Raw genomic sequence first — 19180 nt, 5'->3', positions numbered from 1 at the left:
AATGTTGTATACACACATTTGTATACATACACACATTTGTATGGATACACAAATGGGATACCAGTCAGCAGTTAAAAGGAATGAACTTCTGATACCTGCAGCAATATCTATAGCTCTCAAAATAACTGTAAAGTGAATTGAAAGAAGTTAAAAAAAAAAAAAAAGCGTACCCGCCATGGACGCACGCAGATGATGTAGGGGCTACAACAAGACATAGTTTGGAACATTGGCTCTCCAAAACTTTGTCTATCATCTATCGTGTTGTAGTCAGACAAAATATCATTTGAATTGACCAGCACGCAATGTTCTATTCAATTTTGATATAATTACAGAATGACTTAAGAATTTTAATCAATATTGGTAAATCCTAAAGTAGATGTATTATTCTATAAATGTATTAAAGGGAGTTTATTTCCACTGCCAAAGTACTGATCAAGTCAACATGAAAAACTACAGCAATTTCTGTCTTTATTAAACCAGCTCTTTAATTCATCAACTATAAGCAACTAATAAAGTTAACCCATTTGCTTCTACCATACTTTGCCCAATGTTTTGGTAGCTTTGTGAATATAATTTATATTCTGAACATCAAGAAATGTATTGGTCATCCTATCATGTGACAGAACCATTCTTATCATCCCCTCATGCAGTGATACGCAGAGCTCCACTTGTGAGTTATTTCTCCCCGTTGCCATCATATGTTTCTATACTTCTTCAACTCTCCAATTTCAACCCTTCTGGGAAGCCTTCCTTTCCTATTCATGACACCAGCATACTTCTATTTTAGTCTTTATTATATAGATCAAAACGATATTTCTCTTTGGTATTATAATGTTGTTAATTGAGGAACTCTATTTCTCTAAGTGGTTAGATTGGGTTTTTAATTATTTATTGAGTGTATGTTGTCCACACACACACACACACACACACAAATATCAGTTGATCAGTCGAGATTAAGTGACTGGAATGTAAGGAATATTCAGTCTAAAAAGAATTTCTGTATAAATTTTGTTTATTATTTTGAAAAACAGAAGGTTCAAGTTAATTTAGCTCTAGGGAACTAGAAAATTGTGAAAAATAGGGTTAAAGTGTTTAATACTAGAAAACATGGAGAGAGAAAATTCTCTGAATTTATTTCCTTATTTCTGATATCATCTGTAAACCCAGTGAATTAATATCCTACATAAGTTAATTCATATTTAATTATGGATACCATGTGGATATACTGTGCTAAGCTCTTTTATAGAATAAAATGGTGGTTTTATTATGTTTTAGGACTATTTTAGATATATTTTCTTTATAGAGGAAGCAATTCAAGTTAAAAATTGTATCTTGTCATAAAAAGATACTGTTTTTCAAAAGTTGCTATAGTGCTTAATCAAATTTCATGTCATGATTAGAGAATTACAGAAAACAGCTTACATAATTTAAAATCAGAATGACAAACAGTTGCCGAAAACAACTTTGGTGGTGTTACTGAGCAGATCTTCATGTGTTTCAATTTAAAAGAAAAGAATATATAATTAGTCATGAGAACAGGGCTTAGGGGATCTCTCTATATTGAGTAAATCCACACCTGCTATTCTAGAAAGAAACTTGACTGAGAAGGTTAGAGCAAACTAAGCACAGGTGGGCTCCTGTCTCTGAAAACTCCTTTTAGCTCAGTTCTACTGTCAGCGTCCATCATCAGCTGTTAATACAACAATCCCTTTTCATTTCCAACAAAACAAAACAAAAAATACCTTTCCCCGGGGTTGCCTGTTGCACGCTCTGAAGAATGCATGGTGCTTATGTGACCAGGTGTGCACAACAGGAAGGAGTTAAGATGAAGCTGTCAGAATGATAACAATCGTGCCTTGATGAGTTCTTGTTATTTTAAGATGCACCTGCTCCAAGTCAGCAGGATTTCTGAGGAAAATCAGAAATGTGTTGGATGTATCCCAAGGCACATAAAAGACTGAATTCAATTCTGTCTAGCTGATGTTTAGAAATTTACAGCAGTGCTGACTGGGCTAAATGTCTTTCTTACAAAATTCCAGAAGAGACAGTGTTGTTATTTGTCAGAGAAAATTACATAGCAGATCCCTTGTTAAAAATGCATACCTTCCTCCCTGCCCTCACCCTTTCTTCCTCCTTCCTCAGTAGGTGTGCTGGTCTTGACCAAGCTAGAAATGTGACAGGAAGACACACTATTATTTAAAAGAAAGGATTGGTGTCTCTTCACAATCTCAGGGTTAAATGATGATTCCTAAAGTGCCAGCATTTGTACTATAAATCACAGAAATTAAAAAAGACATCAGAGCAGATACAGTAGTGTATGTATATGTTTATGTGTATACATATACACATATTTATATGCATACACACAGAAAATCACTGGTGAGCAAGTTAGATACATATAAAGTAAGTATACAATAATTATTGTCACATTGTTCTTTATATTTTCCACTATTTACCTAATTTTCTCCAAAGAAACTGCACTAGTTTTATAACCAGATAAAAAAAGGCAATTAAGGTTTATTTGTATTTGTTGGGGAAGTACAGTATACAAAAACATAGAAATTAAGAGACAGAGACCAACACTGACTTAGGAAATTTAAATAATATAATCCATTGCATATGTAATTTAGTAACAACAAAAAAGTTACATATGGGCTATCATGCCCCATATTCTGCAATTACAACGTTCATGGGGGAAATACTGAAAATATAACAATCATACATCAGAGGCAACTATTTAATGGGGTTTTATCTAGTATCTTGACAGAAATATGTACGCTTATCATGGGTTATTCCAAACACTGTTGTAATGCTATTTTAGAAAATATATTTAATTCAAGATGAACTAAGAAATTAAAAGATGACATCAAATAGAACAAAGAGAAAAAGGAGATGAACCTCAAGAGAAAGGTTTGAACAATAAAGCGCATGTCTTACCGCCTGTCTATTTTCTTGGTATGAGATGAAAACTCACACTGACATTTCTAGCAAACATCACAAAGAGACAGAAATGGAATCAATTACATGCTATAAAACGGTGGTAAAATTAGACGAACAACACAACCAAGTTGGACTGTGGCCTAAGAGAAGCTCAGCTACTCTACTGCCAGGGCTTCAGAACAGGCGTTTCCCTTTGCGCACACATCAGATACTCAGTGTGATAAACATTATCTAAAAACATACTCACAGTAAATACAAAATGAAGTAACGTAGTTTTAAGGGGGAGAAAACTCAGCATGTACTTTCAGCAGATTCCTTGGCACAAGGCAGGGGGTGACAGGTTAGAAACCACTGGATTTTGGTGTTTTGCTGCTGTTGTTGCTTTTAGCTTTTAAAATAGGAATAACAGGATCTACTTATTAGGGGTGTTCTAGGAATTAAATGATATAATAAGCTCAGCTCAGAATCTGGCATACTAAACAGTAAAAAATAATGGTCATTATTATATATGAAGTGATGAATTGTGATTCCTTTAGAAAGCCATCCAAAAATATTACTTCTTTCAAAAGTCTTCCCAGATGTCTTATCTGACACTGTGTTCACGGGAATACTCATGAACCAAGCAGATGAGGTGCACCACTATCAGATGCTCACTAACTACATAGCCATAGGCTTTACCAGGTGGGCAGCTACGTCGTAATCAGACTTAAATCTGTCTATGGAATTTGAGCAGCTCACTAGCCCATGAGTGTGGCTAGAAACCATTTTTTGTCTACAGGTTGATGGTGCATATAAAAGAATAACTAAAAAAAAAAATAAAGAAATGTGTATACTGGTAGAAAGTAATAAAGACTAGGATGCAAAGTAGGGTCCTTATTTATACTCCAGGTACAAACAACAATGTGTTGTGACAGAGAAAGTGTTATGATATTTACATATGTGTGTGTGTGTTTATTTGCTAACAAGGAAATTAAGGTTTAATAATACTCGGAATTTTGTCAATAACATGAATTACCAGATGTGAGTGAACCTAAGGGAAGAGTAGAGCGTGTGTAGCATGCTGTCACCTTTCCTTTTCCTTAGTATGTTGAGATTCATGGCCATTGCCAAATTAAGCTGAAACAAAACAAACAAGCAAGGAAATAAAAACCACTTCACTATGGACGAGAAACACAAAAAAAATCCCAAAATTTTGGATCAAGGATACTTCTCGTTATATACAAACACATGAGTGAAAGAATAGAAAACAGCAAAGCTGACGCTTCTTATACATCTGATAAAAGCCTGCTATCCACCAAGTCACAAAGTAAATCTTAATCGAGTCAGATCTGATGGGAAATGGGCTACAATTTTCAAAATATTAAGAAATGTAATTTTTAAGTTTCTCTTGTAGCTAATACATAAGGTAGAAACAATTTTTACACAAATAAATATACATCTGTTGGAGTGGAAACAACAATATGTTACTGATTTGGATGTATAATCACATAATTGTGAGGACACTAGTGTACATGCTAACATGGGTGATTAGCTCTGCACAGAGGCCAGTGTCATAGAGCATGGTTTACGGACTGGGACCTGAAGAATGGGGACGGATGCACGGGTTCAAGGTGAGCTGTCTGACTGAGGGTATGATATGCAGAGGCAGAAACTGAATCGTGTAGAGAAGGGTATGAGGTGCTTAGGCAGGCACGGCAGAACAGATTGCATGAATATTTATTCTTTGATCCAAAGATCATATATCTTCCTATTGTTATCATGAGTTCATTTGTCATCCTCTCCTCAAAAGCTGCTAGAACAGAATGATTGAGATGGAATCAAAAACTTTAGAGGTAGAAGAGTTCAAAATGTTCATTGAAGAGAATGGTTTTCAAACAATTTTCTTGTTTTTAAGGGCTTTATGGAGATATAATTCACAAACGTGAAGCGTGCAATTTAATTTTTTTGGTATTCTCCCAGTCATGTGCAACCATATTTACAATTTTAGAACACTTTCATCACTGATTGTTTTCAGTAGAGATATTTCTTTGGAAGAAGTGAAGGCCCAACTTGTAAAATGCAGAAGAGAGACTCTGGTTTCCATTCCCAGGTAAGGAACTTGGAACTCACCACTTTGTCCCAATAATAAGTAAAAAGCTGAACAGACCAAAAAAGCAACAGCTCTACCTGAATTTGTAAGAGAGGGGAGGATACAAACCACTGGCTACAAGATTGGGAAGACAGGCAAACAGAGAACAGTTCACCTGAGCGGAAGCAGACTCAGAGGCAGAAACAGCCGGGGAACCAGGACAAAGGCGGAAAACCCTAGACTGTTACTGCCTTCTTGCTGGAGGCTCTATATGGACAAATTTGAGAGTCAAAACCTCCAGAGGCACCCAGTAATAGGGCATTCCCACAATTCTGTAAGATTATGTTCAGGATCTGAACTAGGTTCCCACAGTAAATATTGAAGAAAACTTCCCTCATTCTTTCAGCAGAGGGAGGGGAAAGAAACTTAAAAGAAGCCAGAGCACCCTGTTCTTGGCAAGGCCTGACCGCAGGAGAAACCCGTTAACAAGAGCCGTATCTGCTAAGGTATTATCAGAGCCTAACTGACCTGAGGGAAGAAAACTACCCAACGCCAGCCAGCTCTAGCCATCTTGTCTACCCAAGTGGGGAGGAAAAAAGAACCTGAGAAACATGCGTGAAGTTCACAGTCCAGAAGCACAAGCTCACTGAAGGACTGAGACCTAATCACAGCACTATAGAATGCTTCCCCTCTGCCCACTTCTCACCACATTACAAAAATCCCATTTACAACAGTCTTTTTACCCAGTACATCATGTTTGGCTATCAAGATAAAAATTACAGAGTACAGCACACCTCGTTTTATTGGGCTTTGATTTATTGTGCTTTGCAGACATTGTGTTTTTCACAAATTGAAGGTTTGTGACATCCCTGCCTCTAGCAAGTCCATTGGTGCCATTTTTCTAACAATATTTGTTCACTCTGTGTTTCTCTGTCACATTTTGATAGTTCTTGCAATAAGGCTTACCTCAGAGATATTGTGGGTTTGGTGTCAGACCACCCTAAGAAAGTGAATATCACAATAAAGCCAGGGACTTGAATTTTTTGGTTTCCCAGTGCATATAAAAATTATGTTTACATTGTGCTATAATTTATTAAGTGTGTAAAATTGCGTTATGTCTTTAAAATGTACATACATGAATTAAAAAATAATGCTGTTAGAAAAATGGAGCCAATAGACTTGCTAGACTCAGGATTGCCACAAACCTTCATTTTGTAAAAAACATAGTATCTGTGAAGCACAATAAAGCAAAACACAATAAAACAAGCTATACTTGTATTTCAAAATTTCATTATTTGTTATTGTGACCTCTTTTCAGTGATCCTTCATATTACTATTATAATTGATTTGAGGTACCATGAACCTCGCCACTGCAAACTTAATCCATAAGCGTGTGTGTTTTGACTGCTTCACTGACCAGCCATTCTCTCATCTCTTTCCCTCTCCTCTGACCTCCCTATTCCCTGAGATACAACGATATTGAAATTAGGCCAATTAATAGCTCTACAATGGCCTTAAGTGTTCACGTGAGGGGAAGAGCTGCATGTCTCTCATTTTAAATCAAAAACTAGAAATGATTAAGCTAGTGAGGAAGGTGTGTTGAAAGTCCAGAGAGACCAAAAGCTGAGCCTCTTGTGCCAAACAGCTAGCCAAGTTCTGAATGCAAATAAAAAGTTTTTGAAGGAAATTAAAAGTGCTACTCCAATGAACACTTGAATGGCAAGAAAGTGAAGCAGCCCTATTGCTGATGTGGAGAAAGTTCTAGTGGTCTGGATAGAAGATCAAACCAGCCACAACATCCCCTTAAGCCAAAACCTAGTCCAAGCAAAGGCCTCTCTCCAATTCTGTGAAGGCTGAGAGAGGTGAGAAAGCGGTGGAAGAAAATGTTGAAGCTAGCAGAGGTTGGTTTGTGAGGTTTAAGGAAAGAAGCCACCTCCATAACATCAGAGTGCAAGGTGAAGCAGCAAGTGCTAATGTAGCAACTGCAAGTTATCCAGAAGATCTAGCTCAGATAATTAATGAAGGTGGCTACACTAAACAATAGATTTTCACTGTAGGAAAGAAAAAGTTTTATATTAGAAGAAGATGCCATCTCAGACTTTCATAGCTAGGGAGGAGAAGCCAAAGTCTGGCTTCAAAGCTTTTAAGGACAGGCTAACTCTCTTGTTAACAGCTAATGTAGCTGGTAACTTGAAGTTCAAGCCACTGTTCATTTACCATACTGAAAATCTTAGAGCCCTTTGGAATTACACTAAATTGACTGTCTGTGCTCTATCAATAAGACAACAAAGCCTGGATGACAGCACATCTGTTTACAACATAGTTAATTGAATATTTTAAGCCCATTGTTGAGACCTGCTACTTTGTAAAAAAGATTCCTTTCAAAATATTACTGCTCATTGACAATGCACCTTGTCACCCAAGGGCACTTGTAGAGATATACAATGAGATTAATGTTATTTTCATGCCTGCCAATATAACATACATCTGTGGCCCATGGATGAAGGAGTCATTTTTACTTTCAAGTCATTATTTAAGAAACACATTTCATAAGGCTATAGGTGCCATAGACAGTGATTCCTTTGATGGATCTGGGAAAAGTCAATCAAAATCCTTCTGGAAATGATTCACCATTCTTACATGCCATTAAGAACATTTGTGATTCATGGGAAGAAGTCAAAATATCAGCATTAACAGGAGTTTGGAAGAAGTTGATTCCAAACCTCATGAATGACTTTGAGAGGTTCAAGTCTTCAGTGAAGTAAGTAACTGCAGATGTGGTAGAAATAGCAAGAGAACTAGAATTAGAAGTGGAGCCTGAAGGTGGAACTGAATTGCTGCAGTCTCATGATAAACTTAAGCAGATGAGGTTTTGCTTATGAATGAGCAAAGAAAGTTTCTTGGGATGGAATCTACTACTGGCAAAGATGCTCTGAGGATTGTCAAAATGACAACAAAGGATTTGGAATATTATATAAACTTAGTTGGTAAAGCAGTAGTAGAGTTTGAGAAGACTGATTCCAATTTTGAAACTTATACTGTGGGTAAAACCTTGACAAATAGCATTGTGTGCTACATAGAAATCATTCATGAAAGGAAGAGTCAAATGATGTGGCAAACTTCATTGCTGTCTTATTTAGGAAATTGTCACAGCCACCCCTGCCTCCAGCAACTACCATCCTGATCAGTCAGCAGCCATCAACATGGAGGCAAGACCCTCTACTAGCAAAAAGATTATAACTTGCTGCAGGCTCAGATAATGGTTAGTACTTTTTAGCAATAAGTACTTTTTAAAATTTAAGGTCTATTTTTTTAGACATAATGCTCTTGCACATTTTAATAGACTATTGTACAGTTAAACGTAACATTTGTATGCATGAGAAAACCAAGAAATTCATGTGACTTTCTTTATCATGGTATTTGCTTTACTATGGTAGTCTGGAATAGAATCTGTGATATCTCCAAGGTACACCTATAAAAGGCAAAAAATACAATTTGAAGACACAGAAAAATCAGCAAAACCAGTCATGGCAGGGAAATTGGAATTATCAGATCAGGATTTAAAACACTATGATTAATATGCTAAGCATTCTACTGGATAAAGTAGACAGCATGTCAGAACAGATGGGCAATGTGAGCAGAGAGATGATACTCCCAGGAAAAAAACAAAAGAAATGCAAGAGATCAAAAACACTATAACAGAAATGAAGAAGGCCTTTGATGGATTAATGGAGGTTGGAAACAGCTAAGGAAAGAATTTCCGAGCTAGAGGATACATCAGTAGAATCCTCAAAAATTAAAAAGCAGACAGAACAGACTCTAAAAAGTAGAAGAGAATATCCCAGGACAGTGGGCCACTACACAAGGTATAACGTATGTGTAATGCAAATACTAGAAAGAGAAGAGAGAAAGGAACAGAAAAAATACTTGAAACAATAATAGCTGAGAATTCCCACAAATTATGTTACATACCTCAGCATAGGTCCAGGAGGCTCAGAAAACACCAAGCAGGATAAATGCCAAAAAAAGAAAGTGGGTAACAGGTTGTGCTTTAATTGGAGACAGTGTAGGGTGTCCAAATGAGCACTTCCTCCCTGAGCAACGTCACTTCCTGTGGCAGCTGACTGGGCTGTGAAAATTCCCCAAGTAGCTCCAGAACTGAGCTTCAAAAATAACTTATATATTGCCAATTCCTCCGCTTACAGTTATAAAACTGGAAACTTCATCTATTAAATCATGTGTCTAAATTCTCCAAATTAATTGGAGAACTGGGCCTAGGCACACAAATCCTTCCTTAGGTAAACTCATATTACATGACTGTTTATAGAAGATGCCATGTCTTAGCTAATAACCAAACAGATATGGTATTACTGATATGACCACGGTATTACACACTTAAATATTCTTAGTAAAATAACATGAGCCAATGCAGTGGATCAAGAAGCCTTATTATAACTGGATTAGTTTTAAGTAATAAATTAAATTTCATGACTTTTTAAAGTTGTTTGATTTTACATTTTCTGATTTCATTAGAGTAGCATCTGACATTAATATGAGTCTACATAATGCATTTAAATACCTTTGAAAATTTTATTTTTAATAGTCAAGTCGTTCATAATAAATATATATATATTGAAAATTTTATTTTTAATAGTCAAGTCCTTCATAACAAATCATTTGTTAAATGAAACAGTCTGACTTATTACTGTTTAACCGATCTTGTTAAAGAATTTTTTTCTTCTTAAACACACATAAACTAATTATTTTTAACATTTTTTTCTGCAAAATAGATATTTGGAGGTAAATAACTGGCATAGTTTGCTTGTCATTGTTGCTTCATTTGATCACTTTTCCATGTAAATAAGATAGGCTGATAAACAATAATTATTAGGGTCTGAGAAATCATAAATTAGATAATACTTATTATACTTCTTAAGAGACTGGAAAAAAAGTTTTTAGTATGATAGCACACTGTGAGTCTGATAGCTTTCCAACTATAATCAAAATGTTGTTCATGATGGTGGGAAAATAAATATCTCTAAGATTAAATGTATTTAAATATGAAATTGTTAGAGGAAACCTAGACCTTTATGATTCCTGAAAATGACATTTTTATAATATAATCTGGAGTACTTTTCAAATTTAGAAACTTTTTCAAACAAATGATATTAAAAACTTAAATAGCAAAAATGCAATTAGATAAAATTATATTAATTAAAAAATAAAGTATATATCTGTATATAATTATAATATTAATTTAAGTTAAAATATATTTTATAAAGATGTGTATACATGTTTATGTTATATGGTAATGTATATGATATAGGTATATTAATATATAATATATAAAAAGCACTGATGTATACCTAAAATAATAAAAATAAAATCCCACATTTTAAATCTTTAAGATGAAACCAAGTATTAGCAGATTCTTAGAAATTTGCATAAAAAATTTAAACCAAACAGAAAACCATCTGTGGCTAATTTTTACCTGGCTCTACATTTACAAGCAAATTACAAAACACTGGTTTAGAAAAAAAATTTTTTTAATCAATTTTATTAGTGAGGCTTGATATTTTCACATAGTATAAACATCACTCATCTTTATGTATGGCCAAAATTAATTGTAATATTCTCATCGAAATTTATAAATGGCTCAATTCTCTTTAACCTTTGACTTAATATAATTCCATTATTATTTGCTTTTAGAAATGACCAATTTTAAGTTATAAAATTAAATCATTAAAAAACTTCGTGGAAAATCACACTTTGTTACAGTCCAAAGACAATAATCAATCATTCATTCAAGTAAAAAACTGCAAATAATAAGATCAAGAAAATCAATCATATTTATATTTTACAATATCTGATACCAGTTAAAAATGAAGCTAACAAAAATAATAAAGGAAATAAGCATATATTTTATCCATAAATAAGACTAAGGAAGGTAACTCAACACAAACAGAGGATTTTTGCTGCCTTGTGTAGTCACTGCAGAGTTTCCTGGGGTTGGTATAATGAATAAAATACTAATGCCCCAAAATAAGAACAAATGCAGAAAGTTTATGATAGGTCAAATCTTTCTCATGCATAATTAAAACTGCTGTAGATGGATATTAGTTGTTAAAAATAACATTTCATTATTTTAATGTGAAAGAAATTGAACACAGAGCAATATCTTGCAGCATATTAGAAACACATTTGCAACAGAAGTAGAAATGCAATGCTGAAAATAATTGGTTCTAAAATATTAATTTCCTTTTCTTGTTTCCCTTTCTTAGAGAATCAAAAAGCCCAAATACAGTAAAACATAATAAAAACATTTAATATTTCCTGAGGTTCTATTATGTGATAAGCACCATTCTTTAAGGTGTGTATATTTGATCTCATTTTAATTATCATGACGTAGGTCAGGGGTTAACGAAATGCTACCTGGGGACCAATCCAGTCTGCCACCTGTTTTTGTAAGCAGAGTTTTGTTGGATCTCCACATTGGCCATTAATTTGTACTTTCTATGATTGTTTTCATGCTAAGATGGCAGAGTTGAGCAGTTGCAAATGACCATGTGCCCAGTAAATCCTAAAATATTTATCATCTGGCCATTTACAAAAATAGTTTGGCAGCCATTGATGTCACTAATATGATTTTATTTTTCAATGAAACTTAATATCAGAATGGAAGACACAAACTGTAAACCCTGAACTCAGAGAAGAAACCCAATTTTGTTTGACTCCAGGTGATTATGTTCCTTATATTACACAATACAGAAGAAGTTTAGAAAATGAACTGCACAAGGATAGGATAGTGTGGATCTTTTTTTATTAGCTGTTCATGCATAAATGTTTTGGGGTTTTATTTGGATGAAGCTAAAAACAAAGTTTATATAATCATACTCCGAATATATAGAATAATAGAATCCAGCCCACAGGCTTTACTCTATATACTTATCTGCCTCAGACAATTATACCATTATCTTTAATTTTCAGTACCCCATTCATTTGTTCTTCCTTCCTCCTATTAATAGGAGCGTCCCTTTTACAATTTAAAGTTATTTCATTGACTCTACTTTGGGTCCCATTTCTCCTGAAACTCCCAAGTCCTTCCTCTGTTTATTAGTCTCTCTCTTCATAGACAATTCTTTGAAGAAAAAAAAGCCCTCATTACTTTGTCTATTTTTTCACCTTTACTCCTCAACCCATTGTGGTCTACCATCTGTTTCACTCAATCCACTGAAATAGCTGTGATCAAGGTCAGTAAGAATATCCCTGCAGCTGAGGTCATTAGGCACTTTTCAGTCCTTACCTAATTTGACTGTTTATATCCTACACTATCAGATACTCCATCAATATTGAAACTCTATTCCCTTGTTTTGTGAAGTCACTCTCTCATTGCCCTTCCCTATTTTTCAAACAGTTGCTCTTATTCTCCTTTGAGATTATCTTTTTCCAGATTCATGCCACCCATGTTAGTGTTCTCAATATTCCATAATTAAAATTTGTCTTTCCCTTCCCACCCTCTGCCCCCACTTGGCAACAGGATTTCAAAATTGTAGAACAGATAAACAAGATTATACTATATAGCACAGGGAAATATACACAAGACCTTGGTAGCTCACAGAGAAAACAATGTGACAATGAATATATATAATGTACATGTATAACTGAAAAATTGTGCTCTACAGTGGAATTTGACACAACATTGTAAAATGATTTTAAATCAATAAAAAATGTTAAAAAATTTGTCTTTTTTCATTCTGTGTATTTTCCGTGGGTAATCATGAGAAATACTTTATTTTTATTGATTATTATTGCTTATCATGTCTTTAATTAATATCAATATGATTAATATGTGTGTATTTTGGTCCATATTTTCTCCTAAACTCCAGAATTATATATCAAACCTCATCTGCCATGAATTCACTTCCTATCCTAAGGCATCTCAAAATTAATATGTTCCAGTCCAATGCCATTATGTCCCCTGTTAAACGCATCTTTTTTACCCCATATGCTGTGTTCTCTATCATGGTAAAATGGCATTTTCCTCTACTCTGACTCAAGACAGGCAGATATTCAAAAAATACACTCAAGGCTGTATAAAATTATAACACTAGACTATTAATTAAAATGGGAAATACAGGCATCAAACAGATTTGCATGGTCATGTTTGCTGATTAATGCTTTTGCCTTAAGGTAAATTAAAATGAAAAAAAATCAAAATTCAAAAGTTGTTTGGAAGCATAAATTGATAGCTAAGTTAATTTACTTCAGGTCCTCGTGCCACTGGACAAAACAAAGGTGTGGATGAATAGTTGTGCAAAGTAATTCAAATATCAAAGAAAAAGTATCTGTTAAATTAAGTTCCACAGTGACAATTAAATGTTCTGTAGTTATTTCATTTAACATAGTTTATAACAATGGTATGAGAAATGCTCAAAATTCAGTAAATTGAAGTTTCAAGATAGCATCTGTATGATAATCTCATACATGTTACACTTTATGTCTCTCTATAGGAAAAGGCAGATATAGACACAGAGATTATAATACAGATACAGATAAATGCACAGAGATACACCTGACTACTTTTTACAGGTATAATCACATGTTAATAGAAGGCAGCACTGCCTAACAGAGTCACTAATATCCTACTTTTCATATTCTGATCAATTCACTCAAGAAAGTTATTCAAGCATTCATTTTCTTGATTTCTACAGAGGTGTATCACTACTGATACCCTGATAGGGTGGTGGTGACAATTTGTTTAAAAAATCAGATATGCAGACTCTGGTATATTGTCCAATGTACGATAGGAACTCAGACACTGAAGCTGATCATTGTAACAGTTAATATTTCTAAATGATGGGAACATAAATATGACTAGGACAATAAAATTGTTTTATTGTTTAACCACTTAATGTGGTTAGAGCTGACAAACAATAAAGTAAACAAAAATGTACAGTGGTGGGACGGTAGAGTGTGTGCTTAGCTTACACAAGGTCCTGGTTCAATCCCCAGTACTGCCATTGAGAAACAGATAAATAAATAAGCAAATAAATAAGTAAATAAACAAACTTCAGTACCCCCTCCCCCAAAAAAGAAATGATTTTAAAAGTGTACAACTTCAGGTAGTGATAAAATACAGCAGGCTTGGAAAGTTTGTGGAGTCTGTGAAAGAACTTAAGATGGGGCAAGCAGTGATGGCTTCTCTGAAGGGCTGACTTTGGGCTGAGAGCTAAGAGAGACTGGCGAGAAAGCCACCTGAAGGTGGGGGAGCATGCCAGCAGTGGGCAGCAACGGCAAAGGCCCTCAGATACGAGGGGCTGGACAGCAGCTGTGGCTGGAACATGGTAAAGGAAGGCGGTCAGAGACGTAGGCAGGAAACACAGCTCTATGAATATTATCATAAGTCTGTATGGCCAGGGCTTTCTGAGCAAAGAGCACTGGCATCTGGGTTAAAGTATGACAGAACAACAGCCCTAAAGACAGAGGTCTCCAAAATGATGTTGTTTTCCCTCTCATGAGTCATATGTGTACTTTTCAGGGAGCGATGTTTCACTCTTTCTCCAGAGTAGCTTTGTTTACAAGTGCAAAGTATCTCTTCCTCTCTCTGGACGGGTGGAGGGATGGATGTGACAGCTTCTGGTTTTGTAATTTTGGGATTCCTCTCCTGTGGTGCAAACCCTATGGACATATACAGGTGACACCATATCCTCACATCATCCTGCAGGGAATCCCAGCATAGGAGGCTGGGGTTAAGGAAACCTTGTATTTCCCAGCTACCTCCCTACATGCGTACGCACTAACATACATACATAAAGACAACAGAGGAACCACATCCCTTTGTATCTCACTGGAAAGGTATTTGGTTTTTATTTCAGAGGAGACATTAATGGTTACTTTAGCTAAGGTGGTAGGTGTGGAGATTTTGATAAGAAGTGAGAAAAGGAGTGGAATTGAATGTAAAGTTGATGAAAAGATATTAAGAACTATTACAGCATAGGCCAAAACTGGGCTCCCTACTTCCTTTCTTCCCCATCTAGAGTTTGTCAGAGAGGAGCCTGAGAATGCTCTTTAAAACCATAATTCAAATCATATCACTTTTCTACTCAAAATCATTCAATGGCTTCCTTTCTCACCCACAGTGAAATCCAAAGCCATGACCTCTCCCCACACCTTCAGCCCACCCCACCACCAGCATCTCTCTGCCCCCACTTCCCACCCTGGTGTCCCTCCAGCCCCAGTGGCCTCCTTCATTTTCCTCTGCCTGGTGAGGCACACTCTTGCCTCAAGCCTCTGCACCCTCATGTCTGTCTGGAAAGTTGTTACCTCAGGTATCCCTACGACTTACTCTCTCACCACAAATAGGCCATATTCAAGTACTGCCTCAGCAAACGGGCCTTACCTGTTGAAAGTGGTAAGAACCACTGTCAAAATCACATCCCACTCAATCAACATTAACCTTTTATCACTTTTTAAAAACTTTTTTTTTATCATTTTTATTAGCACCAGCCATATTTTAGGTATTTATGTGTCTGTTTGTATGTTTCCTTTTTTCCACTGGAATATAAATGTATGACTACAGAGATTTATGTTTTCATTGCTGAATTCTCAAGATTTAGGATAGCCCCTTCTACAAAGTAGGCTTTCTAATGAATGAATAAAAATGCATGAGTGGAGTTACTGGATTGGGTTACAGAAAATATAAAATGAGGGCATGTCTAAGATGTATTTATCAGCTGGGTTATGTAATGCCATTTATAGATTTATAGAAGATGAGAGCAGAAGCTTTGAGGGATAACTTACACTGACTCACACCATTTGAAAAAAGTGTATTTTTAAAGTTAAAATACCATAATAATTTTTTAAATAGTTTAAGATGCAAACCCAGGAAATGAAAGTAAAGTCCTAGAAAGGACAGCAATCTTAGAACACAAATATCTGTGTTTAGGAATTACTGACACTCATGGAAATTCTCTAATTTACTTCCTGTCGTTTTCTGGTTTCTAACCTTTTGACTTTTTACTCACATTGTCCTTTGCAGTTTAGACTCATTGAATAAGGATATTTAGACCATCCCCACTGCTTCTATCTTATTCTTTTCTGAGCAACAGTCTTTCAAGTTGAAACCCTTTACTTTCTCCAGAAACAAACTCCCAGGACATGGCACCCACCCTCATCAAATGCCTCTCTTATAATCTTTGTAAGCACATCATTATTCTTATTCCATATTAAATGAGAACAGCTATTGTCTAAGTTACTTTATAGATCTATAATGGTATCTAAAATAAGACGCACACTATGATAATGTAAGATGAACTAGTACACAGAAACACAGTCTAATTGGAATTAATTTAGACAATCAATCGCAGCGCTGATGCTGCCAACAAGGGGTCAGATCAGTGCCAACGTTGATTGTGGTTCTTCTCTGACAATTGTTTTATGGCTATTAAATGAAAAGCATAATAGCACTGAGCTCAAAGGAATCCTGCTGCTTCTCTCCCTCAAACATAACTTAGCAGCTCTTACTGTAAATCTCTGTACCCACTCATCTTCGTTTCTAGCTTGTTATAGCCTTGATTCAAAATCCTCGATTTTCCCTTAGTTGCATCTCGTATAACAATTTATCAAATGCCTTGCTGAGATCTAGGTAAAAGACTTCCACTGCCTCTGCCTCATCTACTTCCCTGCTCCCTGCAAACACTTGATCAGGTCTCTGGGGCCCCGTCCTTTTTTCTCATACAATGTCTCAAAACCTGTATACTCTGGAAAACTTGCATGCTTGTTTATTGTAATTGAAACACTTACTAGTTCAAAACATCAGGTTCCAGGAGTTTGTGTGTGTGTGTGTGTGTGTGTGTGTGTGTGAGTGATTTTTTTTGTTTGTTTTTTGTTTTTGTTTTTTATTTTAACAGTCAATTTAACACGAAACGTTTTTCTATTCAGGTTCTCACAGGGACGACTGAAATAGTATGCTTCAGAATTTGTACCCCTTTTGTGTCTTTTCCCCTCATATCACTGCAAAGACTGCTAATCTCTCTCTCTTCTGAAACTCTCTATTACGTCCACCTTTTTCACACCATTTCTTACTGACTCCCCTCCTTTTCACGGATCATTTGCTCCTTTCCTCCTTTGCCCACATCTTTCTCCAACAGTTATTTGAACACTGGTGTTCATCAGGGTTTCCATACTCAACCCATTATGATTACCCTGCTACATATTTTCTCTGTGTGATCTCATTGATTCCTGTCACAAACCGTTCTCTCCCTTGAAACTCTGTTGTCCACATGTCTGCTGAACATCACTTAAACTTGTCTTTCCACAGGGATGCTAAAGTCAACATTTCTATAACTGGTCTCATTTTTCACTCCATAATAACCTTGATTTCTTCTTTTATTTTCTCTCCATTTAATCTATCTTCTACCTTGCTGCCCAACTCAGAAAATTGAGGCTCATATTAAACTGTTCCTTGTCCTCTTTCCAAATGCAATTAATCATATTCTACTGATTTTCACCTTGTAAAAGTTTCTAAATTCTGCTTTTTTCTTTGAGGCTCCCCTATTACTGTGTCATGATCATGCCAAGAACCTCCTGTGTATTCTTACTATGAAGGGCCTTCTGAAAGCCATCTGCACATTGCAGCTAGATTAATCCATTTCACATCAACTGTTCAAATCTGTCAATCATTCTCCATCATGTAGGATGAACTTTAAGCTCCTTAGCTTGAGAATAAAGTCCTCCATATCATGACCTAAGTGTGCAAACTTATTCTCTACTTCTGTCTACATGGAAATCTAATTTCTGGCAATTTTAATCAGTTACAGTTCCTTTATACATTTAGTCATGCTGATCCTTTTGTCTAGAAACTTTTTTTTTAATCTGAACTACATTATATTAAATTTCAAAAGTAATGTTGGCAACCCATTTTAGGCTGGGCAATATATCTCCTGTTCTGCACTCTCATGACATTTTAGTGCACAGCTTGACCTTAGTTGTCACTTTATGTTGAAATTAACCATTTCAATAAATTCCTACCACTAGCCTGTGAGTTAACAAAATAAAGCTTTAATGCCCTTTTCATCTTTTTGTAAGCAGTATTTGGCACAATTTTTGGCTCACAGGAAGTGTTTAGCAGAATTTGCCTGAAGGAATATCTTTTCTAGGGAATTATCTGAGTTTTTACCTTACATTTGTCTTTCATTTCTTAGTATTTCTGTATTGCTTTCAGTTACTAGCGGGACTCAAGCAGGGAAGATGAACTGATGTTTGCTGATGTTCATGGTAGCATCTCTCAAAAAGTCATGGTGTGTAGTTAAAAAACATAGTGAATGCGCAATGATTTGGCCTTGTCTTATGGTCATATCATTACTAACCATATGGCCTGTAGAGAAATTTCTAGCTTTTCCAATGTTCAATTTTCCTGCCTGCAAAACAGATGTAATGGTTACACTATTGAGATGTTGTTAGAAATCAAAAAAAAATGCATATCAAAAGTTTTATACTAATAATACACAAAAGACTGTCAATACATGTATTCATTCACTCACTCATTCACTTATTTAATAAATATCCATTAAAGGCCTACATAAGTTCAAGGTACTATGCTGGCTCTGGAGATTAAACAAAAGAGTTAAATGTCAAGTGGTATCTGCCCTCTTGGACTCACAGTCTCATTTAGGAAACAAAGGTTCAATATATAATTACATGATAAATCATTTAATTTAGATTGTGATAAATGCTAGTGGTTACCTAATGTGGTTTATAACTTGGGAGATTAGGAGACTATGGGTTAAAGGTATGAATCAGAGAAGGTTTCCTTGAGCAAATAGTAGTTAATCAGCAATTAGAAGGACATGAAATACAGAGTTATGGGCGATAAACTGAGTGAGGAGAGACTCGATGGAGGATCCGCGTGGCTCTTTGGTGTATTAGTTTTCAATTGCTGCTGTGACAAATTACCACAAACTGAGTGGCTTAAAACAACACAAATGTATGGTGTATCTGTAGATAGAAATCCGACTCATCTCTCACTGGGCTGAAATCAAGGTGTCAGCATTCCTTTCTGGAGGCTCTAGGATAGAATCCCTTTCCTCGTCTTTTCCACCTTCCAGAGGCTGCCTGTTTTCCTTGACTTTTATCCCTTTTTCCCCTCCTTCAAACCCAGCAATATCAGACCTA

This window comes from Vicugna pacos, chromosome 2, assembly GCF_048564905.1.
Source record: "Vicugna pacos chromosome 2, VicPac4, whole genome shotgun sequence".
Classification (NCBI taxonomy): domain Eukaryota; kingdom Metazoa; phylum Chordata; class Mammalia; order Artiodactyla; family Camelidae; genus Vicugna; species Vicugna pacos.
The sequence above is the reverse complement of the archived record's forward strand: the minus strand, read 5'-3'. Positions refer to the sequence as shown.